Genomic DNA, 25,496 nt, shown 5'->3' with positions numbered 1-25,496 from the left:
AGACTCATCACCCTTCACCTCAGACTGCACTGTCCTAACAAAGCACTCCCTCACTTTCCTCCCAATTAGGCAAAAAAAATTTTAACAAATTTAAGAAGGACCAGGAACATTTGGACAGGGATTTTTTCTCGGGGTAGAAGCAGCATCACACCTAACCTAGGGTCTGCATGTGCTGGAGCTGTCGGGACAATATATCTTTCCTCAACTGTGTCTGCATAAGCTGGAGCTGTTGGGACACTATATCTTATGTACTACTTCACCCATTCTCCTAACTCTTCTCCAGTCTACACCTGTATTTACATCAGCACTGTCTCGAAGCTGCAGTGTCCATCTGTGACATAACTGCTCTCAGCTGCTGCTGCTCGCACCCCTCCTCTCTGTGCTTCCATGCTAGCTCCAGCATCTCTCAGCTTTTCTAATCTCTCCCTATATGCTGCCCCTCCCCGGGTGATCATGTTAACATATTGTTGTGTAAGCTGCCTATCAAGAGCCTGATCAAAGGTTATGACTGTCTTACGCAAAGCCGCTACCCGACTGTTACTTTTCCCTAGCGAACTCTTTCTAACTAGTTCCCTGTTCTCTGTGGTGAACCAACGCATACAATTTAGCCACGTGGTTTCCACATTAACCCCCTCCAGCTGGGGTGTGCCAGCATATTTCTCTGCCTGCTTCCGTAACCACTCCATATTTACTGTGGTCTACAAGGACGAGTTTTACTCTGTTCTAGTATCAACAAATGCAATTTAAGCAAAGTTAGATACTCACACCTCTCTCGAATGGAAGACCTCCTGCCGGCTGTTTGGGGTCGACCAGATATCAAAAGAGGTGCAGCCGTGATTCCAGCCTCACTCGTTAGCTTGCCAGGCATCTCCCCACGCCCTTTTAAAGCTTCTTGCTTCCGGGCACAAAAAAATTCTCACGTCCTTGTAGGTAGCTTCTTCTTAGTTACTCATCTTTTTATAGTCTTTTTCTTTGTCCGTGGTTTTCTTATAAAAAATCGGGCAGGCGGTCTCGGAGCGATCACGAGAGGTTCTCCTTCAGGCTGGCTTCCTTTGATCGGTTTCACGTGTGGCCACACGCGTTTCTTTTATTTTTTTCTTCACTCTTCCAACCTCAAACTCTCATCTGCAACTTCTTCCACAAAGGTTCTTCTGGAGGCCGCTCTCCGGAGCCGCTCCACCTGACTGGCAATCGCCACTTGTAAGAAAATGTTCTTATCGGGAGAGTTGGAAGAGCCGGATAAAACTGCAGACAATTCTTCTTGAAGCTGAGGTTGAAGTTTATTCGGAGATACACAGCAAAACAGATACAGAATAACAGAGGAGTTGGAATATGCGGGCAAAAACAGGAATGCAGACAGGCAGAGATTCGCTAGGAAGTCTGGCGATGATAAGGCTCTGTGCCCTGGCCATGGTGAGGCACAGTGGCATGATGGCGATGGAATGGCCCCGATCGACAGTAACAGGGGCTTTTTATACATTATCAGAACAAAGAAAGCTGCATTTTGCCGCAGAGGGTGTTAACATTATAATTCTAAGGCGTTTTCATGGTAATCTACAGAAACGTGGTTTAGAAAAGAGAATATGATGACATAATACGAAGATATTAATTAACATTTCTCCAAGCAACACTAAAACCCATAAGTCATTGGTATCTATGGCTACTGTCCTAAAATCTTATCATTGTCTCCAGTCTATGGCCATAAATTCTGACATCCTGACATTTTAATGACTTTACTTTTCGCTACCACACGATCACGTATAAGCATATTGACCATATATTTGGTGACCTATTCCCCTTTTGTTCCAATCTTCCTCTATGCACATCTACTGAAGTTGGTAAGAGACATGATCTCATTTTCCATCCTCCATTTAGTACATTTTATTAGCTCTTTTGTAAAAGTTGAATCTTCTCTAACTTTCGACAAGATGGCTGCTAGAGACAACATGGCCGCTCAGTATATTATGGCTGACCATTCTCTTACAGGGAGAGTGGGCAGCCATTTACTGTAATGGATAGGTTTGTTGGGGGAAAGATGATGAATTCTGTTTTGTCCATGTTAAGTTTCAGAAATCTGGCAGAGAAGAAGGATGAAATAGTGGACAGACATTGAGGGATTCTGGTTAGTAGGGAGGTGATATCTGGTCCAGAGATGTAGATCTGTGTGTCATCAGCATAGAGATGATACTGAAAGCCATGAGATTCTATGAGCTGTCCCAGGCCAAAGGTGTAAATGGAGAAGAGCAGGGGTCCTAGGACTGAACCTTGTGGGACTCCGACAGATAGGGGGCGAGGTGAGGAGGTGGTGTGTGAGTGGGAGACGCTGAATGTCCGGTCTGTTAGGTATGATGAGATCCAGGATAGGGCCAAGTCTGTGATGCCAAGGGATGAGAGGGTCTGTAATAATAGGGAATGGTCCACTGTGTCAAAGGCAGCCGACAGGTCCAGGAGGAGGAGGACAGAGTAGTGTCGCTTGCTCTTGGCAGTTAAGAGGTCATTGGTGACCTTAGTAAGGGCAGTTTCAGTGGAGTGGTGTGACCGGAAGCCAGATTGTAAGCGGTCGAAGAGGGAGCAAGAAGAGAGATGGGAGGACAGTTCAAGGTAGACGTGTTGTTCCAGTAGATTGGAGGCATAGGGGAGAAGTGATATAGGGCGATAGCTAGATACAGAGGATGGGTCAAGAGAGGGCTTTTTGAGGATAGGTGTGATGGAGGCATGTTTAAAGCTTGAGGGGAAAACACCAGTTGTTAGTGATAGGTTGAAGAGATGGGTTGGGGTTGGGATGAAGACTGTGGTGAGGTTTGGGATGAAGTGGGAAGGGATCGGGTCAAGTGCACAAGTGGTGAGATGTGATCTTGAGAGTAGAGTGGAGAGTCGATCTTCTGTAATGGTGGAGAAGTTGGTTTTGGAGGTGGAGGGCTGGGAAGTCGGGAGGAGGGGCTCTGGGGGTTGTTGACCAAAACTGTCTCTGATGTTATCAATCTTCTGCTTGAAAAATGAGGCAAAGTCTTCAGCTGAGATGAGTGGGGAGGGAGGAGGTGCTGGGGACGGAGGAGAGAATTGAAGGTGTTGAATAACTGTTTAGGGTTGTGAGACAGGGAGGATATGAGAGATGAGAAGTAGGTTTGTTTAGCTGTGGCGAGTGTGGTCTTGAAAGTAGTGAGGGACTGTTTGAATGCGATGAAGTGCTCATTGGAGTGGGATCTTTTCCATCTGCGCTCAGCAGCCCTGGAAGCTCGCCTCAGTTCTTTGGTCTGGCTGGTGTGCCAGGGCTGTCTGTTGATTTTGAGAGCTTTGGTATGTGTAAGTGGGGCAGCAGATTCCAAAGCTACAGCTATTGTGGTGTTATATAGAGCAGCAGCGTCATCCGCATTGTGCAAGGAACTTATATCTGTGAGAGGGAGGAGGGATTCAGAGAATGAGTGTAGGTCAAAGTGTTTAAGATTTCTGCGAGGGTGTGAAAGTTTGTGGGGTGGGGATTGTAGACATGGAGTGGAGAGGGAAGAGAATGTGAGAAGGTTGTGGATGCTAACCTCAGGTCATTAGCAGAACGGAGGGCACGGGTAGGGTGGTATACTGAAACAAGGGAGGAGATGTAGGGTGGTGCTGAGCCATGGAGTGTTTTGTGGGTGAGGGTAATAAGTTTGTACTGGATTCTGGAGTGGATGGGTAACCAGTGTAATGACTGACACAAGGTAGAGGCATCTGTGTAACGATTGGTGAGGAATATGATCCTGGCTGCAGCATTGGAGAGGGGAGAGTTTGGTAAGAGGGAGACCGATTAGAAGAGAGTTACAATAGTCCAGACGAGAATGAATAAGAGAAACAGTAAGAGTTTTTGCAGAGTCGAAAGTAAGAAAAGGTCGAATTCTAGAAATGTTTTTGAGGTGCAGACAACAAGAGTGAGCCAGTGATCGGATGTGGGGGGTGAATGAAAGCTCGGAATCAAGTATGACCCCAAGACAGTGGGCATGTTGCTGGGGAGTAATGGTGGAACTACACACGGAGATGGCAATGTCGGGCATAGGTAGGTTAATAGAGGGAGGAAACACTAGGAGTTCAGTTTTTGACAGGTTCAGTTTCAAATATAGTGAGGACATGATGTTAGAGACAGCGGTAAGGCTACTTTCACACATCAGGTTTTCGGTGTCAGGCGCGATCCGGCGTCGTGCCGGAACGCCGGATCCGGCAAATGTTTAGTAAAACCGGATGTGACGGATCCGGTTTTCTGCCAGATCCGTCTTTTTCTTGACAGACAAAACCGGATCCGGTTCATCCGTTTTTCTATCCGTTTTTCGACGGATTACGCCGGATCCGGTTTTTAAAATTGACCCCTGTGGCCTTCCGAACGGGATTGGCTACTGGAAAACTAGATATAGCATGTTCCTACAGCCCTTCTTTGACAGGTTGTAGAGAAGAAAGTGCAGGTTGGAGAGAAGAGCAAGTTACTGGCGAAGATGGATGTTGTCATTGGAAATATTACCACTAGAAGTTCTGTGACGGTTTCAGGGACAATTTTCCACTATACTTTATGTCACCTCAAGGCAGAGTACACTGGGATGACAGAGTGTGAGAGATTTTTGCCCTAAACTTGTGTACCTTCTGGACCAACAGTATATACCTTTGCCAACCAAAGTTGGCTATCTTGTCATGGTCTTACTATTTTTACCTTTAGGCCACAGGTGTGTACCTGGTTGTGTTTTATGCAAAGTATTTCACCTTTTAACAAAAGTTGTGTACATTGGTAGGAAATCACCAACAATAAACACAACTTTTTAAGTGAAATACTTTGCTTCAAACACAACCAGGAACACAACTGTGGCAAAAAGCTAAAATTTACCCACAGTTATACCTGGTTTTGAATACCTTTTTTCCTTTGAAATACCCTGTATTTAACCTTTTTTTAAAACATAGTTCGCCGCAGAAAGAAATGACAGACAACCATTGTGAAACGATAATTTAACTTTTATTTAAATTTTTTTTTTTTTTGTAGAATGTTTTTAAAGTGCAAAAAAACTTTTTTAGAAAGGTTTTAAACCCAATGGGCATTTTTTTTATTACAAAAAACACACATTACAATTCTGTGTACTGTGGGGTGGAAATACTGCTGGAGGGGCTGCGGGACACTTCGACACTGGGTGTGTGGAGAGAGGACTGGGATCTTGGTGGGGAAGGAACAGTTAGAGGTGAAGGTGTGGAAAAAACTACAGAATGGGTGGACATGTGGGAAGCAGAAGAGGTGGTGGGTGGTGGAGTGGAGGGTTGGGCAGGGACTGTAGGAGCAGATGATGTTGATGGAAAGTTGTATGGGGAAGGAGTTTGGTACGGGGCAGGTTGCTGGAAGTGGGGAGATGACTGGTACTGGGGAGGTTGCTGGTACTGGGGAGGTTGCTGGTACTGGGCAGGTTGCTGCTATGTAGTAGGAGGGGGAGGATGAAAAGTGGCTGGAGGGGGTGCAGATGTAATAGGAGGGGGAGGATGGAAAGTGGCTGGAGGGGGTGCAGGTGGAGGAACTACAGTGGTGGGAGGTGGAGGTTGGGAGGTAACCTGCTGTAGAGCACCGTGGCACGAATGCATTACATGCATCTGCTGGGCAGGAGAGAGCGTTTCCATGCGCTCCACAACAGACCTGAAAAAGGTGTGGTTTGGCGAAGATCTTGCTTCTGAATGCATGGTTTGCAGAAGTGTCTTCACCTCCAGAATGCTGGAGTTGATCTGCTGAAAGCCTGCGGAGATTTGCTCTGACAAGACTTTGAGACAGTTCTGGAAAGATGCATTCAGATGCAATAACTCTTGCGCATAACTCTTTTCCTGACCCCTCTGCCGCTGTCGCCCAGTACCCGCAGGTGTACTAGAGGCGGCAGGGGCAGAAGGGTGGGGTAAAGGGAAAGCGATCTCCTCACCAGCAGCTTCATGTAATGTAGGCGGCCACGATGCTCCTGTGCTGGTGGATGGGACAGATGGGTCGAATGTGTGGGAAGGCAGGGAAGGTGCAGATGTACCGGGGCGGTCGAAGTGTCCCTCGGTGCCGGTCTCCTCAGGGATCGCCTCAGAAGGGTCCAATCGTGCAGGCTCCCGAGTGCTGCTCACTGTGCTGTGGAATAAAGAGAAAAAAAAACAATTAAAATACTGACATGGTATGGCCCTGGCTGAAAAAAAAAAGTTACATCTAACATTTTTTTCACATGTGGTGTGTAATATTTACCTTCTGGTGACCATTGTTTCCCGGATGAACGACAGGGCTTCTGCGTACTTGTACTTGCTCCTGCGTCCTCCAGATCCACTCGGGGCCCGCATCTCTTTATTGAACTCCTTCTTGAAACGATCCCTCACAGACCGCCACCGATTCACAATTCTGTTCCCTGAAACGAGAAAGGAGTGGTTAGTATACAACATCAGTGTTTCACAAACTCCAGTCCTCATGGTCCCCAGGGGTCATGTTTTCAGGATTTCAATAGTAAATAGAAATCCTGAACACATGATCCGTGGGGACCACGAGGACTGGAGTTCGGGAAACACTGGTTTACATCAAGCAACCGTTACTGTATATACTTACGCTCTTTAATCTGGTCCCGAGCTTCGAGGTCCTCCCAGCGGCCCACAAGGAGAGAACAGATTTCCTCCCAGAGTCGTCGGGTAATGATCAGGTCAGCGTGGCGGCGGTCAGCCGTATTCCAGAGCTGCTCCCTTTCTCTGACGAGATCGATGAGGCGGTCCACATCAATCCCTCCATCCTCACCGTCAGAGTCGGGAGCACGCTGTGAAGGCTGTTAAAGAAAAAGACAAAAATAACATAATTAGCCTCCACAAAAGAAATGAAATAAAAAGTGCAAAAAAACAAAGCCAAAATATTTATACTTACACGCTGGTGACCGCCGCGTTGCTGTCGCCGACGACCCTGGGAGGCACTGCTAGGACCTCTTGGCCGAGCACCAGATTGGGAAGACTAGAGAAGAAAACAAAAAATGTTATGAGTTTGGATGTAGGCATTTGTTTGCTGTGTGTGGTCTGCAGAACATTGTTTTCTATGTGTTGTGTGTAGTGTGATGTTGTGTTTCTGCGTTTGATGCAAAAAACTTACGAATTGTGAGCCCACTCCAAGCGTCTGTCCACCCCTTCCTTCTTCTTCTGGGAGCTCCTCTTCATCTTGTGATTCCTGTTTTGAAATAAAAGGCAATGAATAGACATATATTACAGAGATGATGGATTTTGGAAATAAAAACTTACCGTCAAACGCTGACGATGCGAGGGAGGGCTCCCAGAAGAAGATGTGCTGTCCTGTTGATGGCCAGACTCCATGGCTGTGGGTATTGCTGCTGCCAGTGATGCCATTTCTGCTGCTGCTGCTGCTGCTGCATCTCTTTGGCGGCTGTTGAATAAAGAGAAACAAAGGGCCAATGAATATCTTGATATTCCATGGCCCTAGTTTGGAGGAATGGGGGATTTGATAATTACCGTCTCTCATCTGCTTCTGGACTCCCCTCCCGTTCAGCATGCTGCTCCATTTGGGGTGGTGCTGATGGTGCTACTGCTGCATCTCTTTGGCGGCTGTTGAATAAAGAGAAACAAAGGGCCAATGAATATCTTGATATTCCATGGCCCTAGTTTGGAGGAATGGGGGATTTGATAATTACCGTCTCTCATCTGCTGCTGGCCTCCCCTCCTCAGCATGTTCTATTTGCTGCTCCATTTGGGGTGGTGGTGGTGCTGATGGTGCTGCAGTGGTCTCCTGCCTTCTCCTGCTTCGCTTGGTTGCTTTCTTGGGTGGCATGTTGGGTGTGGCTGTGGGTCCCACTGTCTTGCTTTTATATATGTCTTGTGGGCAGAGCTACTGAGCATGCTCAGACCAAAAAACCGGATCCGGCGCATTGCGGCGCTCATAGGCTTTCATTGTGTGAAAAAGCCGGACGCGCCGGATCCGGCGTGTCCGGCTTTTTCGCCGGAGACAAAAAACGTTACAGTAGACGTTTTTTCCAGACGCCGGATCGCGACACATTGCGACACATTGCCGGATCCGGCGAAAACCGGATGAAACGCATGGCCATCCGGCGCGATCCGGCGCAAATGCAAGTCAATGGGGGTGAAACCGGATCCGGCATTGCATTTCGCCGGATCCGGTTTCTGTCAAAAGCGCCGGATCGCGCCTGACGGCGAAAACCTGATGTGTGAAAGAGGCCTAAGACAATCAATGGTATTTTCTAAAAAGGCAGACATGATATCGGGAGGAGAAGTGTATAATTGGATGTCATCAGCATAGAGATGGTACTGGAACCCAAATCTACTGATTGTTTGTCCAATAGGGGCAGTGTACAAGGAGAAGAGGAGGGGGCCTAGAACTGATCCTTGAGGAACCCCAACAGCAAGGGAAAGAGGAGGAGGAGCCAGCAAAAGATACAGTGAAGGAGCGTCAGAGAGATAGGAGGAGAGCCAGGAGAGAACTGTGTCCTCGAGGCCGATGGAGTGTAGCGAAGTGAGTAGGAGATGGTGATCCACAGTTTCGAATGTTGCAGAGAGATCCAAGGGAATTAGCATGGAGTAGTGACCGTTAGATTTAGCTGTTAGAAAATCATTAGAGACTTTAGTGAGAGCAGTTTCAGTAGAGTGTAAAGAGCGGAAACCGGATTGAAAAGGGTCGAGAAGAGAGTTATCAGAGAGATAGCGGATAAGACTGGAGTGGACCAGGCATTCCAGGAGTTTAGAGTTGAAGGGAAGATAAGAGACAGGTCTATAGTTAGTGGCACAGTTTTGGTCGAGGGATGGTTTTTTAAGTAGTGGATGTATGATGGCATGCTTAAATGAGGAGGGAAAGATACCAGAAGAGAGAGAGAGGTTAAATATTTTTGTTAGGTAAGAGGTGACATCAGGGGAAAGGGACTGGAGGAGATGTGATGGAATGGGATCACTGGTGCAAGTGGTAAGGCGAGAAGATGCAAGGAGCCTGATTAGTTCTTCTGTGACTGGTTCAAAATCAGAGAGTGAGCTAGATGCATTGGGGACAGTGCTTAGTATGAGGGGATTGGGAGATAATTTCCTGTCGGATGTGGTCAATTTTTTCTTTGAAATAATTGGCCAGAACGTCAGCGTGGAGATCTGTGGTTGGGGCCTGCACTTTTAGGTTGAGTAGGGAATGAGAAGTATCAAAGAGACGTTTAGGGTTATTGGACAGTGAGGTGATGAGGGTGTTGAAATAGGTTTGTTTGGAGAGGTGAAGGGCAGAGTTGTATGTTTTAAGCAACTCCACCCACACACACAAATGATACACCATTTGCAAGGTAAACTTGCCCCCTTCAGCAAGAAAATAGCCAAACAAACCACACATCCACGAAATACAGTTTAAACATTAATTTTCATAAAACTGCAGTAAGGAAAAATGACCTGCAGGTGGCACCACACTACCCTAAAGCACACTACTACAAAGCTGCTTACAGACATCACAAACAAATCCAAATGTTTGCCTTGGGGGCTTTCCAGCTTGCCGAATTGCTTGCCCAGCCTATTTTAGCCACATTGGAGAATTGCACAATACACTGCAGGTGAGGCACATATGCAAACACATTTGTAAATATGCACTGCCTAATGATTTGCACACTTGCTTCGTTCATAATCCACCCACACAAACAAATGATACACCATTTGAAAGGTCAAGTTACCTGCAGGTGGCAGTACACTACCCCAAAGCATACTACCACAAAGCTGCTTACAGACATCACAAAAAAATCTAAACATTTGCCTTGGGGTCTTTCCAGCTTGCCCAAGTGTTTGCCCAGCCTATTTCATGCAAATTGGAGGATTGCACACTTCACTGCAGGCGAGTCACATATGCAAACACATTTGTAAACATGCACTGCTTTTTCGGTGATTACTTCGCCTAGCCCAATTCAGCAAGAAAACAGCCAAACAAACCACACATTCATGATTTTATCACTAAATACAGGTTAAACATTCATTTTCATAAACCTGCAGAAAGACACAATGACCTGCAGGTGGCACCTCAACCGGAAGACATTTTTTGGCCTCTACTTATCAAACCAATTGATTGTATTACCAATCTCCATATATAAATACCTGTCTGTGTTCATCGGCTCATGAAATACATTTACATTTCACCAGCTTGCTTTTTCTGAAATTGCCTGCGCCCCCGACGACCAATGTGCGAAAATTTTGCACGGGCCAACTACTATATTGTATTTATAAGGCCGGTTTCATACTAGCGTGTGTGATGTGAGAAACTTGCACGAGTCTCTCGCATCAACACCCGGTGCTACCGCTGGCACTCGGGATATGTCAAAAGTAAAAGAAAAGTCAAAGATGCTATAGGATTTTTACAGGATGAAAATGATGAAATGGTAAGACAGGATGTTGAGAAGGCTGAACTTTTAAATTCCTATTTTGCATCTGTTTTCTCTCAGAAAGGAAATGCAACATCAACTGTTATTCACTGTCCTATTAAGGGAATAGAAGAATCCAGTATATCTATAAACAGAAAGATAGTGAGGAAACACTTAGCTAACCTAAATGAATTCAAGTCTCCAGGTCCAGATGAATTACACCCCAGAGTACTGAAGGAGATAGCAGAAGAAATTTTTGAACCCCTCTCCATAATCTTTGAAAATTCTTGGAGAACAGGAGAAGTGCCAGAAGACTGGAGAAGAGCAAATGTTGTTCCTATCTTCAAAAAGGGGAAGAAGGTGGACCCAGGTAACTATAGGCCGGTGAGTCTGACTTCTATACCAGGAAAGATCTTTGAACAAATTATTAAACAACATGTATGTCAATACCTGGATAAGAATGAAGTGATTAAACAGAGTCAGCATGGGTTTCTAACTAATAAGTCATGTCAGACTACTCCTCTTTGGTCAGACCTCATCTGGAATATTGTGTCCAGTTTTGGGCACCACATTTTAAAAAAGACATCAACAAACTGGAGCAAGTTCAGAAAAGAGCGACCAGAATGGTGACCGGTCTGCAAACCCTGTCTTATGAGGAAAGGTTGCAGGATTTGGGAATGTTTAGTTTGCAAAAGAGAAGACTGAGAGGAGACTTAATAGCTGTCTACAAATATCTAAAGGGCTGTCACATTGTAGAAGGATCAACTTTATTCTCATTTGCACAAGGAAAGACTAGAAGCAATGGGATGAAACTGAATGGGAAGAGACACAGATTAGATATTAGAAAAAACTTTTTGACAGTTAGAGTGATCAATGAGTGGAACAGGCTGCCACGAGAAGTGGTGAGTTCTCCTTCAATGGAAGTCTTCAAACAGAGGCTGGACAGACATCTGACTGGGATGATTTAGCGAATCCTGCTTTGAGCAGGGGGTTGGACCAGATGGCCCAGGAGGTCCCTTCCAACTCTATGATTCTATGACCGGAGCGTGCGGCTGCATAGAAATACATGCAGCCGCACGCTCCGGTCCTGAGTGCTGGCGACAGTGCCGGGTGTTGATGCGAGAGACTCGTGTGAGTTTCTCGCATCATACACTCTAGTGTGACCCCGGCTTAAGTCACAGTATCCCCTATATAATGTACAATGCTCAAAAACATAAAGGGAACACTCAAAAAACACATTCTAGATCTGAATGAATGAATGAATGAAATATTCTCATTGAATACTTTGTTCTGTACAAAGTTGAATGTGCTGACAACAAAATCACACAAAAATCATCAATGGAAATCAAATGTATTAACCAATGGAGGCCTGGATTTGGAGTCACACACAAAATTAAAGTGGAATGTAATGTTCTTAAAGCAAGTCAAAATGAGGCTCAGTATTGTGTGTGTAGCCTCCACGTGCCTATATGACCTCCTTACAACGCCGGGGCATGCTCCTGATGAGGCGGCGGATGGTCTCCTGAGGGATCTCCTCCCAGGCCTGGACTAAATTATCCGCCAACTCCTGGACAGTCTGTGGTGCTACGTGACGTTGGTGGATGGAGTGAGACATGATGTCCCAGATGTGCTCAATCGGATTCAGGTCTGGGGAACGGGCGGGCCAGTCCATAGCTTCAGTGCCTTCATTTTGCAGGAAGTACTGAAACACTCCAGCCACATGAGGTCTAGCATTGTCATGCATTAGGAGGAACCCAGTGCCAACCGCACCAGCATATGGTCTCACAAGGGGTCTGAGGATCTCATCTCGGTACATAATGGCAGTCAGGCTACCTCTGATGAGCACATGGAGGGCTGTGCGGCCCTCCAAAGAAATGCTACCCCACAAAATTACTGACCGACTGCCAAACCGGTCATGCTGAAGGATGTTGCAGGCAGCAGATCGCGCTACACGGCGTCTCCAGATTGTCACGTCTGTCACATGTGCTCAGTGTGAATCTGCTTTCATCTGTGAAGAGCACAGGGCTCCAGTGGCGAATTTGCCAATCCTGGTGTTCTGTGGCAAATGCAAAGCATCCTGCATGGTGCTGGGCTGTGAGCACAACCCCCATCTGTGGACGTTGGGTCCTCAGACCTTCCTCATGTAGTCGGTTTCTAACCGTTTGTGCAGACACATGCACATTTGTGGCCTGCTGGAGGTCATTTTGCAGGCCTCTGGCAGTGCTCCTGTTCCTCCTTGCACAAAGGTGGAGGTAGCAGTCGTGCTGCTGGGTTATTGCCCTCCTACGGCCCCCTCCATGTCTCCTGGTGTACTAACCTGTCTCCTGGTGTACTAACCTGTCTCCTGGTAGCGCCTCCAGCCTCTGGACACTACACTGACAGACACAGCAAACTTTCTTGCCACAGCTCGCATTGATGTGCCATCCTGGATGAGCTGCACTACCTGCGCCACTTGTGTGGGTTGTAGAGTCCGTCTCATGCTACCACGAGTGTGAAAGCACAACCAACATTCAAAAGTGACCAAAACATCAGCCAGAAAGCATTGGTACTGAGATGTGGTCTGTGGTCCCCACCTGCAGAACCACTCCTTTATTGAGTATGTCTTGATAATTGCCAATAATTTCCATCTGTTATCTATTCCATTTGCACAACCGCATGTGAAATTGATTATTAATCAGTGTTGCTTCCTAAGTGGACAGTTTGATTTCACAGAAGTTTGATTTACTTGGAGTTATATTCTGTTATTTAAGTGTTCCCTTTATTTTTTAGAGCAGCGTATATAGACTGCTGTATATAGATTACATAGATGATACTGTGATTACACAGATTTAGCAGCCAGCATCACCTATATATTGTATAAACAGCAGTCACAGTATCACCCATATAATGTGTATAGACTGCTGTATATAGATTACATAGATGATACTGTGATTACACAGATTTAGCAGTCAGTATCACCTATATATTGTATACACAGCAGTCTATATACAGTATACAGGTGATAGTGCAAGTGCTGAACATGCATAAGACCAAGTTTCCATATTGGGACTCACCCAGGTATGGAGATGGGGGAGGATAAACTGCTGAGGTGTGTCCATTGTCGGGCGTGCAGAGGAGCGTGTCCCTGGCTTGGACGGTGAGAAGAGCAGGAAACAAAAAAAGGGGGATATACAGCACTGGAGCGGACAGGCATCACTGGGGAGGCACATAGAACACGGGGTGGGTCACGACGATCACAGGGGGAGGTACAGAGATCACAGGGGCACAGATCACTGGGGGGTGGCACAAAGATCATAGGAGGGCACAGAGATCACATGGGAGCACAAATATGACAGGGGGTACATAAAAGGGGGGCACATAGATCACAAGCTGGCAGAAAGCTGGGAGCCACAGAGATCACAGGGGTGCATATAGCTGGGGGCACAGATCACAGGGGTGCATATAGTTGGGGGGCACAGATTATAGGGGGCATATAGCTGGGGGCACAGATCACAGGGAGGCATATAATTGGGGACACAGATCACAGGGGGCATATAGCTGGGGGGCACAGAGATTATATTGGGGCACAGATCACCAAGCACAGAAATTACCTGAAGACAGGCACTGAGCTCCTCTTCTGGGACAGGAGAATGGGACAGCATTGGTCACTAACCCTGCCCACCTTGGTGCTAACCCCGCCCACCCCAATGACCTCATCATTCATGTGCAGGCAGCGTTCTGTAATGAACAACAAAAGAAAGCCCACCAAAGTAAATGGGTAATTTAACTCTTAGAACATATGTATGAAACAACAACAAATGGTTAAAAAAATAACCAAGAGAGTATAAACCCTTAAAATAATTTTATTATCTTCAAAAAGTGGTTTAATAACAATCAGTACAAGACAATACTACTAGACTAGTAAAAGGTAAAATAGGGACGCCTGAAATAACAGAAGAAATATTATACTATAGTGTCTGACACCTGCCCACTACTATCCTAAGAAATATATCATTAAGAAGGATTTCCTTTCCTTAAACAAAGATGAATAATAAATTTCAATAAAAAAGCAGGATGTTCACACGTACATGAAATAATAATAAGAAAGCGTCCCCGTCGCCCCAACGCACGTTTTGTCTTAATACTTCATCAGGACACGCCTCCTGACCCTAAACCCTATTATATTTCTTAGGATAGTAGTGGGCAGGTGTCAGACACTATAGTATAATATTTCTTCTGTTATTTCAGGCGTCCCTATTTTACCTTTTACTAGTCTAGTAGTATTGTCTTGTACTGATTGTTATTAAACCACTTTTTGAAGATAATAAAATTTTTTTAAGGGTTTATACTCTCTTGGTTATTTTTTTAACCATTTGTTGTTTCATACATATGTTCTGTAATGAACGCTGCGTGCACTTGTGGGTTAAATGGCCGGCAGCTGGCAGGTCTGCCGCTGGAGAATTGCGGACTGCGGGGACCTGCCTGCGGGCCGCATGTGGCCCGTGGGCCGGAGGTTCCCCACCCATTTTAAAGGACCAGCGGCCCACTTAGCCACCAGCCCACCAGGCATCTGCCCGGCTGGGCAGATTAGCAATCCGGGACTGATGTACATGTATGATCCGGTCACCGGCCAGTATCTGTATATGTACATGTATGATCCGGTCACCGGCCAGTATCTGTATATGTGCATGTATGATCCGGTCACTGGCCAGTAACTGTATATGTACATGTATGATCTGCTCACCGGCCAGTATCTGTATATGTACATGTATGACCCGGTCACCTGCCAGTATCTGTATAACTACATGTATGATCCGGACACCGGCCAGTATCTGTATATGTACATGTATGATCCGGTCACCGGCCAGTATCTGTATATGTACATGTATAATCAGGTCACTGGCCAGGATCTGTATATGTACATGTATGATACGGTCACCGGCCAGTATCTGTATATGTACATGTATGATACGGTCACTGGCCAGTATCTGTATATGCACATGTATGATCCGGTCACCGGCAAGTATCTGTACATGTACAATTACCAAGTGCTAATGGGTGCATGGAGGACATGGAGACAGATGAGTAGGAAGAGTAAGAATCTGAGGAAAATGTAGAAAGCGGGAACAGGAGAGAGTTGGATTAGTGAAGTGATGTTTCTCACCTGTCTAAGGAGATGTGTTTTTAGTCCCTTTACCCTCGATGGTGGTTTGCACGTTAATGACTGTTAATTGTAATTTTTACAATTCTGACCACTGTCACTTTATGAGGTAATAACTCTGGAATGCTTCAATGGATCCCGGTGATTCTAAGACTGTCACGCCGCCTTCTCCACCTGTCACGCCGCCGCTCCCCCGAGCCCTGGCATACTTACCGGTCCTCGGCGTCCTGGCGTGCTCCTGGTACTGCTGCGCGTCTCCTGGCATCTGATTCCTCGCTCCCGTCGGGTGCGCGTGCACGCTGAGCTCAGCGGCGCACGCGCACACCTCCCGGCCTGACCCTTGTCGCTCCTTCCTGCCCTCTCCTTGCCCTGGGAGGACCCTGACTCGGAAGTCCCAAGACGCGCTCTGCATATCAGGCAGCCACTTCCTTCTGGCTGTGCCTGATTATCATTTGTATTCCACGCTTGATTCAGGCCCCATGCTTCCCTGCGGTTCCCCGTGCTCTAGCCTATCTGCCCTGGCTTGTGCTATTGCCACCTTTGCTTTAGTTCACACCCGGCCCTCTCTTTTGTGATCTCTCCTAGTGTCTGCCTGCCTGTACCTCTGTCCTGTCCATGTCCCTGTGTCTCAGCTGTGTCCACCTGCCAGTGTCTCCATCCTCCCCATGTTCCCGTTTCTCAGCCGTGTCCACCTGTGAGTGTCTCAGCTGTGCTCACCCGCCTGTGTCTCTACCAAGCCCGCCTGCCTGTGACTTTTCCGTGCCACTCTCTGCTAGTCCGTCCTGTTTCCCGCTAGTTTCTCCTACGGTCCTTCCCTGGTACCAGCTGTCGCAAAGATAGTCTCCCCGGGCCTGCCCCTAACGCTCCCTGTATAGGGGGGCGGTCCACCAGGCCAGCTCGCCCGTGGGAGGTTCGTTGTCATGGCCCAGCGGTTCCACTCTTGGAGTTCCACTAGTTCTCACAGTAGAAAGGCCATGGACCCCACTGGTACCTTGGCTACGGCCCACAAGTAACTGGTATTCCTGTGGGAAAATCAGACGAGGATGATGTCCTTTTTAAAAACCAAGGAGTCCTGTTTGTCGGCTTTGCAGCTTTCAGATCCGGGGAATGTTTCTCAGCTGGCCAGTCTCCAACAGGAGCTCGCCCAGCAATGTGACACCCAGGCCCACATCCTCAATTATATGGCGTCGGTAGATAACCGGCTCCAGTCCCTGCAGTCCGTCGCCGCTGCCCTGCCCCCCCCCGCCTAGAAACAACCCCACGGTATAGTGGAGATCCCAAGTTGTTGGGGGTTTCTAAATCAGTGCCAACTACACTTTGAATTGCTACTGGAGCAATATTCCACCTACCAAGCTAAGTTGATGTTTGTGGTTTCCCACCTAGAGGTGGAGGCCTTAGCCTGGGTGGAACCCCCTCTGGGAGCGTGACGATCCTCTAGTCTCCCAGCTCTCTGATGTACAGCCAGATCAGGACAGGAAAAAGAGGAGATGGGGGACAGTGATGAGATGTAGGGAGTCTGAAAGTGTCTGAGGGTTAATGGCTTGTAGATTTCTGAATGTGTGGTAGGTAGGAGTCTGTGGGGTGGGCGAGGATTTGTGAGCTTGAAAGAGAGAATGTTGTGATCAGAGAGAGGAAGCGGTGAGTTATTTAGGTGGGAGATTGAGCAGAGCCGGACAAAGACCAGGTCAAGGGTGTTACCGTCTTTGTGTGTCGCTGAGGTTGAGAGCTGTGAGAGGCCAAGAGAAGTGGTTAGTGATAGAAGCTGGGATGCAGCTGTGGAAGTAGGGCTGTTAATGGGGATGTTGATGTCTCCCAGGATAAGGGTTGGTAGTTCTGAGGACATGAAGTGCGGCAGCCAGGCTGAGAAGTCGTCAAGGAAGTGGGTGGGTGAGCCTGGGGGCTAGTATATGACCACTACTCTGAGGGGGAGGGGACGGAAGAGCTGAATGGTGTGGACCTCAAAAGAAGGGAATGAGAGTGATGGAACTGGGGGATGACCTGGAAAGTGCATTGTGGGGACAGGAGTATGCCAACTCCACCACCAGGTCTGTTTCTGGATCTCGAGGGAATGGGAGAATTGTAAGCCACCATGGAAAATGGCAGCAGGGGTGACAGTGTCAGAGTCCTGTATCCCAGTTTCAGTGAGGGCCAACAGATTCCGAGAGTTGTTCAGAAAGTAATTGTGCAGGAAAGGAAGCTTGTTACATACAGACCGTGATTTCCAGAGGGCACAATTAAATGAAGGAGATGAGGGAGTGCAAGTTATGTTAATAAGATTATTATAGTTTTGATGTAGGGTAGGGGTTGAGGTTGGGGGATGGTGGATCGGGGTTGGGGGAGATGTTGTCATGATCTGAATTTGATCTGACAGTTTTAAAAGCACAGAGTGAACTTTTTTTCCTTTTGGCAAGTTGCCAAGGTGACTTGACTGTCCCCGGTGGTGGTTAGTGGTATCGCACCTTAGGTTTTCAGTTTAAAGTTCTCTGTAATTATGATTCAGGTGTGGGGCTCTATAAATGAGTCTCAGGGTGTGCAATCACTGCGGGTGATATTGATTCATTCATGGATTCTGAGTTGGTGAGAGGTGTGGAAGGATGGAGCTGAGGAGGAGTCCTGCGCAGCTTAGCCAGGGGGGACGTGTGTCAGCTATGGTGTCTGGACGAAGGGCTGGCATGGCGTGGTGGGGTCGCAGTGATGGTGTCAGCGGGAAGTGTCTGCATGGACTGGTGGAGTGGCGACTATGGAGAGTGGCACTCACCATGTGGGACTTGGCTGCTGAGCTGGACTCAAGCATGCTTGACTTCGTGGCAGAAGCTGAACTCCTCTTTGGGACTCTGTTACTAAGCAGCAGCAACTGGTGATGGACCCTGCTCCAAGGCTCCACTATGGTGATGGATCCGGGTGGAGAAGACGCACGCAGGTGGAGGGCTCTGTTGCAGGAGCATAAGCACAGAGCATAAAGCTAAGTGGTGTCCCCCTGTATTGTCTCTTTCCCTCATGTGTGTTGTTAGTGCAGTGGTGGGATTAGTTTCCGCACCGACCAATTCCCTAGTGAGGGTTTAGGGTCAGGGCGAGCAAGGGCTTTGAGGTACGCGTGCGGCGCCCGGTGCGGAACCGGCATAGGGAACGTTAGGAGTGCAGGGACACTGGCTCAGGGGAGCTCAGGCGGTCTCCACTTTCCTATTCCCTATCGCAGGGCCCACCATTGTTACTGTTTCCCAGGTCCCCCTTATTATTTAAATTCGCCGTACTGGAGGCGGGGTTTCCAGAATTTATATTAACGTGTAATACCTAAATTTGCCAGGTGGAGGCGGTGTATCCATCTGCACGTTTTATTATTTAAATTCGCCCCACTGGAGGTGCTGTATCCAGGGTCACGTGTGTTATGGGTTCGCCTTGCGGAAACATCTGCGTCCAGACACTCGTGACCATGACAGATGTCCCCTGAAATCAGTAGGAGAAGGAACATAAAAAGCAAGTAGTTCTTTGAAAAGTAAGAAGTTTTTTTGTGCAGTTTGTTTGGGAAAGATGGGCTGAGGTTTTTCAGGAAGGTGAGAAGTGCATGGGAGCTGTACATGGGAGAGGGAAGTATAGAGGGGCTAATGCGTATCAGTTGTGACGGAGGGGGGACGGGGTGGTGAATGTGGATGGCAAGGGAGCACAGGAGGATAGAAATAAAGTACATGGTTTAAAGGGAGAGCAAAGTGTGATTTACCTGACTCCTGCCCTGACTTACTGTCATGGAGTAACTGTCTTTTGCTGGATGCTTAGTTAATGCGATGCTTTGCTTAATGCGTCCTGACCCCTCACTTGCGTGTTCCCCCTTAGAATTAGTCTAAATTTATACACCCCACTACAGGGCCAGGAGAGAGGGATTGTGGGAGCTGCTTAGTTATAAATTAGCAACAGCCGCTCCACACTTCCTGGTGTGCAAAACATGATCAAAGACACAGTCCTGATACCATCTCTATGCTATAGCACCTCTCCTGAGATAACATCTATAGAGTTCCCCCCTATGGCTATACAATAGTAAGTACTGAGAACAATGTAACAGATGAATTATAGCAAAGAAGTTGAATGACATGGTTACCATTCACACTGCTTGCTAAAATTGAATGGAGTGAAATACATGCAGGCTGGTTCAAATCAGATGTTGAATGACATGGTTACCTTATACAAGAGTGCCTTCGTATTGGGAACCGGGTATATGACAGCATTCTCTGTTAGATCTTTGTACAATTTGGGACAAGGCGAAGACGTTCTGCACCTAACTATTAGTGCCTTACTTGACTCCAGTTGGTGTTACAAATATAAAAATTACATATTTGGGATGTGCTTCGATAGAGCTACCCGCCCTGTAGTTTCCTAGACTCCAGCATCAGCAGAATCCAAGAAACAGATTCCTACTTAGTCGATTCATGCAAGTACCTTGAGTTTAGACTTAAATGAATGCCAGCATCATGCTGAGTAAGATGATACTCTGTTCGTCGCTACACGAGGTACCCTCCCCGAGATATACTTATGAGCTATTAGGCATTGGTAAAAAAGAGGAGGGCTTCCATAACTCAGCCCCTTCAGTGATGTCACGACAAGGGGGTATTAGTTGGTGTAAGCCCAGTCTGGAGCAGTCTTGCCTGGGAAACCTGAGATACAGAGAGACTGTGATGCACTGTGCTGTATCGCCCCTCCCCCGACTGCATTGACTGCCTGAAATAACTTAAGCAAATAAATGTAAGTGCTTCTCTACCTTTAATCCCCGTTATTTTGTAATTGTCTTGTACATAATTTCAATTGTCTCCCTTTGTAATGTCTTTTATACCTTTTGTATACACTGCCTACCCTTTGGAGTAAAATATATAAAATTACTAGTTCGTTTCTCCTTGCTCTATAACGTATCTGTACGACCTCCAAAGTGAAAAATGCTACTAAACTGGGTCAGCTCCGGACTCGTGATTAATTAAGAATCGGAGCTGGTGGCAGCGAAGTGTGTTCTTGGCAGGTTGGGTAAAACTGGCAGTGACGGAACGGATTTTATAAGCTTATTGTCTGGCTGCGGCTAGGAGTAGTTATATATCCCTCGCTGTAGCTTGCCTAACTGCCAGCACACGTCCAGGCGGCCCGTCCGGCGACTACTGATCCTTGGTGCAGTTACCTGACTGACCTGAGGGTAAGGGAGGTGCCGGAGAGCTGCGAGTTCCAAACAGGAACTGGAAAGCAGGATATACATAAATCCCTGCAGTTGGTGACATTTGGTGGCAGCGGTGGAATAACTAAAATAAGCCCCCCTGCGAGATAGGTGAGTTTTCCTCACATAAATGATTAGATCATTGATAATATTAAATCATGGTGTCTTTCCAATGTTCATCCCCAGACTGATGTGGCATTGCGCATGGAGAGACGTAATGAACACTGGGCAGTGCAGTTACTGTGTGATTCATGGGCCCTATTGTAAGTAATAGGACCTGAACTTCTCGGTGTGCCGGGTCATCTCTGTTCTGCTCTTAGGTCAGATGGGTGTCATGGCTCGATTTGAGGATTCGATCCGTTGAACATTCGATATGTTGATTTATGAAAATGCTGCCCCGTTGGCGCAGAGAATCTGTGTAGGCAGAGGACAGGCAGGGTTTAGTGGAGGTTTATGTAAGTAACGCAATCACTCACTGCCGACACAAATCCATCTCAGAGTTTATACAAAACTTTATAGCACTGGATTCACACTGGACGGTTTTGTGTCTCTTTCCTTGGCCAGATTCAGTAGTGGATTATATAGAGATACAAATATAAAAGGAGTCATTCTCTTCTTTCATGTTTAATCCACTTTGGCACGCAGAAGAACCTGAGTAAATCCAGACTAATAGAGGTATTATAAATATATGGGCTTTTGTGGTTTGACAGGATTGAAAAATAGATTGTATTTTTTTTTTTTCTAATAGAAAATCCGAACAAGAACTGTAAAGGAAACGTCATGATTTTGCTAAATAATAAAGCGGAAGATAAAGATATTGTGCATCCCTCTTCAGAAGAAAACCTCGTCACCCTCAATGTACGTCCAGGACACATTGCAGATAGGTCATATAATCCAGAGGAGCTGTCTCCTGACCACGCACCGACTGTCACCACATGTACAGCTCTGAACGACAGAACAAGATTTCAATGTGGGGAATGTGGAAAGCAGTTTTCAAAAAACTCAGATCTTTTTACGCACAAAAGAATTCACACAGGAGAGAAGCCGTATTCATGTTCAAAATGTGGGAAATGTTTTACAGATACAGCACACCTTATCACACATGAGAGAAGCCACATTGGAGAGAAAAATCACACAGAGAAGCCGTATGTATGTCCAGTATGTGGAAAGTGTATTACAAGATTTAATATATTTGTTCTTCACCAGAGAAGTCACACAGTAAAAAAGTTGCATTCATGTTCAGACTGTGGAAAAAGTTTTAAAAAAAAATGTATTCTTGTTGCACATGAAAAAGTTCACACAGGTGAGAAGCCATATTCATGCTCAAAATGTGGGAAAAGTGTCACAACTAAACGAAATCTTGCTGTGCATGAGAGAAGTCACACAGGAGAGAAGCCGTATTCATGTTCTCAATGTGGGAAATGTTTTTCAAGTAGACAAAGTCATGCCATACATCAGAAAATTCACACAGGAGAAAAGCCGTTTGCATGTATAGAATGTGGGAAATCCTTTAAATATATATCTATGCTTGTTATACATGAAAGAGTTCACACGGGTGAGAAGCCATATTCTTGCTCAGAATGTGGAAAAAGTTTCTCAAGTAAATCAAATCTTGTTGCACATGAGAGAATTCACACAGTAGAGAAGCCGTATTCATGTTCAAAATGTGGGAAAAGTTTTGTAGATAAATCATATCTTGCCACACATGAGAGAAGTCACACAGGAGAGAAGCCGTATTCATGCTTAGAATGTGGGAAATGTTTTACAGATACAGCACATCTTATCACACATGGGAGAAGCCACATTGGAGAGAAAATTCACACAGAGAAGCCGTATGTATGTTCAGTATGTGGAAAGTGTATTACAAGATTTAACATATTTGTTCAACATCAGAGAAGTCACACAGGAGAAAAGCCGTTTGCATGTTTAGAATGTGGGAAATCCTTTAGATATAAATCTATGCTTGTTATACATGGAAGAGTTCACACAGGTGAGAAACCATATTCATGCTCAGAATGTGGAAAAAGTTTCTCAAGTAAAGCAAATCTTGCTACACATGAGAGAAGTCACACAGGAGAGAAGCCGTATTCATGTTCAAAATGTGGGAAATGTTTTGCATTTAAGTGGAACCTTGGTAAACATGAGAGAATTCATACTAGATAAAAGTCATATTCATGATCACAATGTAATGTTTTATGCTGATATCAGATCTTGTTAAACTCGAGTGGCTCAATGGTTGGCTCAGTGATTAGCATTGTAGCCTTGCCATGCTGGAGTACTGTGATTTATAGCCACAAAAGGATAACGTGGAAGAGGTTTCTTGGGTTTCTTCCCACACGCCAAAGACATTCTGATATTGATTTTAGATTGTGAGCCCCAATGGGGACAGTGATGATGTTTGTACAGAGCTGCAGAATGTGATGGTGCAATATAAGTGAGTAAGGTAAATAAAAAATACATCATAAAGGAGAGAAGACACATTCATGTTCTGAATGGGGGAGACGCTTTACAAGTATATAAGGGCAGACATGAGAGAATTACCATAGAAGAGAAGAGCTCTCTATATTCCCCTCCTGTAAGGGCAGTTTCATACATCCAGATATTTCTGGTACCGGAAAACACAGTATCGGAGATATCCATGTCCGTGTGTCTGCGTGTTCTACGTGTGCCACATCAGTACCACACATACGGCTGCAGGGGAAGTAGCGCTACAGTAAGCGCTGTTCCCCTGCATGTGGTGCTGAACGCGGCTGTCATTCTCCCTGTTCAGCCGGCAACAGCACGAGCATGGAAGAGTGAATGAAAAAAAAAACGATATGGGGTCCCATTTTTATTTTGAACCAAACCGGCAAAACTAACAGGTGCGGGGTGCTAATCTCAGGCTGGTAAGGAGCCATGGATATGGGCCCCCCCAGCCTAAAAACAGCAGCCCGTAGCTGCCCATAAAAGGCGCATCTATTAGTTGCAGTTATCCTGGAGCTTTGTCGGGTTCTTCCCACTTGCCCTGTAGAGGTGGCAAGTGGGGTAATAAGGGGTTAATGTCACCTTTCTATTGTAAGGTGATATTAAGCCCGGCTTAGTAATGGAGAGGTGTCAGTAAGACAAAAGGAGAGGATTTACATAGGTTCTCATTCAGAAGAAGACTTCAGTCTAAGTGAGGATTGGTATTGGGTCAGGGTCCTGGAAAACGAGAAATGCCTTACCGTGGCTTCCAGGTACACATAACTTGGCCAGTTTATGCGATAAACTTTCTCAATTGTTCATACTTCAAATGCAGTAATGCAATTCATTTTTCATATTTCATGTTTGCATGTTATGGCGCTACAGTGTGCTTCCTTTTTTGTTTGAATGTATATGAGTTGGTGACTCTAGGTTAAGCACCTGTTCACACTGTTTATACTTGGATGTGACTGTCAGTTTTTGAAATTAATAATAGAAGAGGGTCATAGTCTTGTTGGAAGGTGAACTTTCGGCCAAGTCTGAGGTTCAGAGCACTCTGGAAGAGGTTTTCATCCAGGATATCTCTGTACTTGGCCGCATTCATGTTTCCTTCAATGACAACCAGTCGTCCTGTCCCTGCAGCTGAAAAACACCTCCATAGCATGATGCTGCCACCACCATGTTTCACTGTTGGGATTGTATTGGGCAAGGGATGAGTAGTGCCTGGTTTTCTCCACACATATCGCTTAGAATTATCACCAAAAAGGTCTATCTTCATCTCATCAGACCAGAGAATCTTATTTCTCATAGTCTGGGAGTCCTTCATGTGTTTTTTTTTTTTTTTTAGCTAACTCTATGTGGGTTTTCACATGTCTGGAAATGAGTAGAGGCTTCCGTAGGGCCACTCTGCCATAAACGCCCGACTGGTGGAGGGCTGCAGTGATAGTTGACTTTGTGGAACTTTCTCCCATCTCCCTACTGCATCTGTGGAGCACAGCCACAGTGATCTTGGGGTTCTTTTTTACCTCTCACCAAGGCTCTTTTCCCACGATTGCTCGGTTTGGCTGGACGGCCAGGTCTAGGAAGACTTCTGGTGGTCCCAACCTTCTTCCATTTAAAGATTATGGAGGCTGCTGTGCTCTTAGGAAACTTGAGTACTACAGAAATTCTGTTGTCATAGAATCATAGAATGGTAGAGTTCGAAGGGACCTCCTGGGTCATCTGGTCCAACCTCCTGCTCAAAGCAGGATTCACTAAATCAACCCAGACAGATGTCTGTCTAGCCCTTGTTTGAAGACTTCTGTTGAAGGAGAACTCACCACCTCTCTTAGCAGCCTGTTCCTGTTGTATCACTGCTAGGCAATATTTCAGAAAAATGCGGATTGTCCTACAGGTTTCTGAAATATTGCCTAGCAGTGATACACTATTAACCGATGACTACCAAAACTCTACTTCAAAAGGGGTATGAGCTCAATTTCACTATATTTCGTTATATCTGCCGCCTCTTGTTCCCCTTCAATTGTGCTGAGTTTCTATGCTTTTTAGTTGATCCTATGACACTAAGACATGTGCCTTCAATATTGTCTCTTGTTCGGATATACTTCTTATATTTTGTAAATTTTGTATATAATTGCTTGAATTCTTATTGTACATTTTTTTATAGCAGCGACTATGTGATAAAGGCCGTTGTTAGGCCGAAACGTCAGCTGTCGCTTCCTCACCGTTAATCAAATAAAAGAGCTCACTAAAGCATAATTTACGTGTGCAGTGATTCTATATTGACTTCATGTTTACGGGACCATAGGTTCCCTTTCACTAGCACCGTATATTCATCTTACTAGTCGAGTGCTAGCCATCTGCTATATCTACATGTGATATTTCAGTTTTTCTTTTTTAATACATT

At 46.0% G+C, this 25,496-nt stretch overlaps 1 pseudogene; it reads left to right on the top strand.

The window, feature by feature from the left end:
* The window catches only part of LOC141078812 (uncharacterized), a 74,044-nt pseudogene extending 50,806 nt beyond the window's left edge, over nucleotides 1–23,238 (top strand).
* Nucleotides 23,239–25,496: the final 2,258 nt, after the last annotated feature.

The sequence above is a fragment of the Dendrobates tinctorius genome, unplaced genomic scaffold, assembly GCF_039654945.1.
Source record: "Dendrobates tinctorius isolate UK_male_01 unplaced genomic scaffold, ASM3965494v1 ptg000602l, whole genome shotgun sequence".
Classification (NCBI taxonomy): domain Eukaryota; kingdom Metazoa; phylum Chordata; class Amphibia; order Anura; family Dendrobatidae; genus Dendrobates; species Dendrobates tinctorius.
This window is presented reverse-complemented; position numbering and strand designations above follow the sequence as displayed.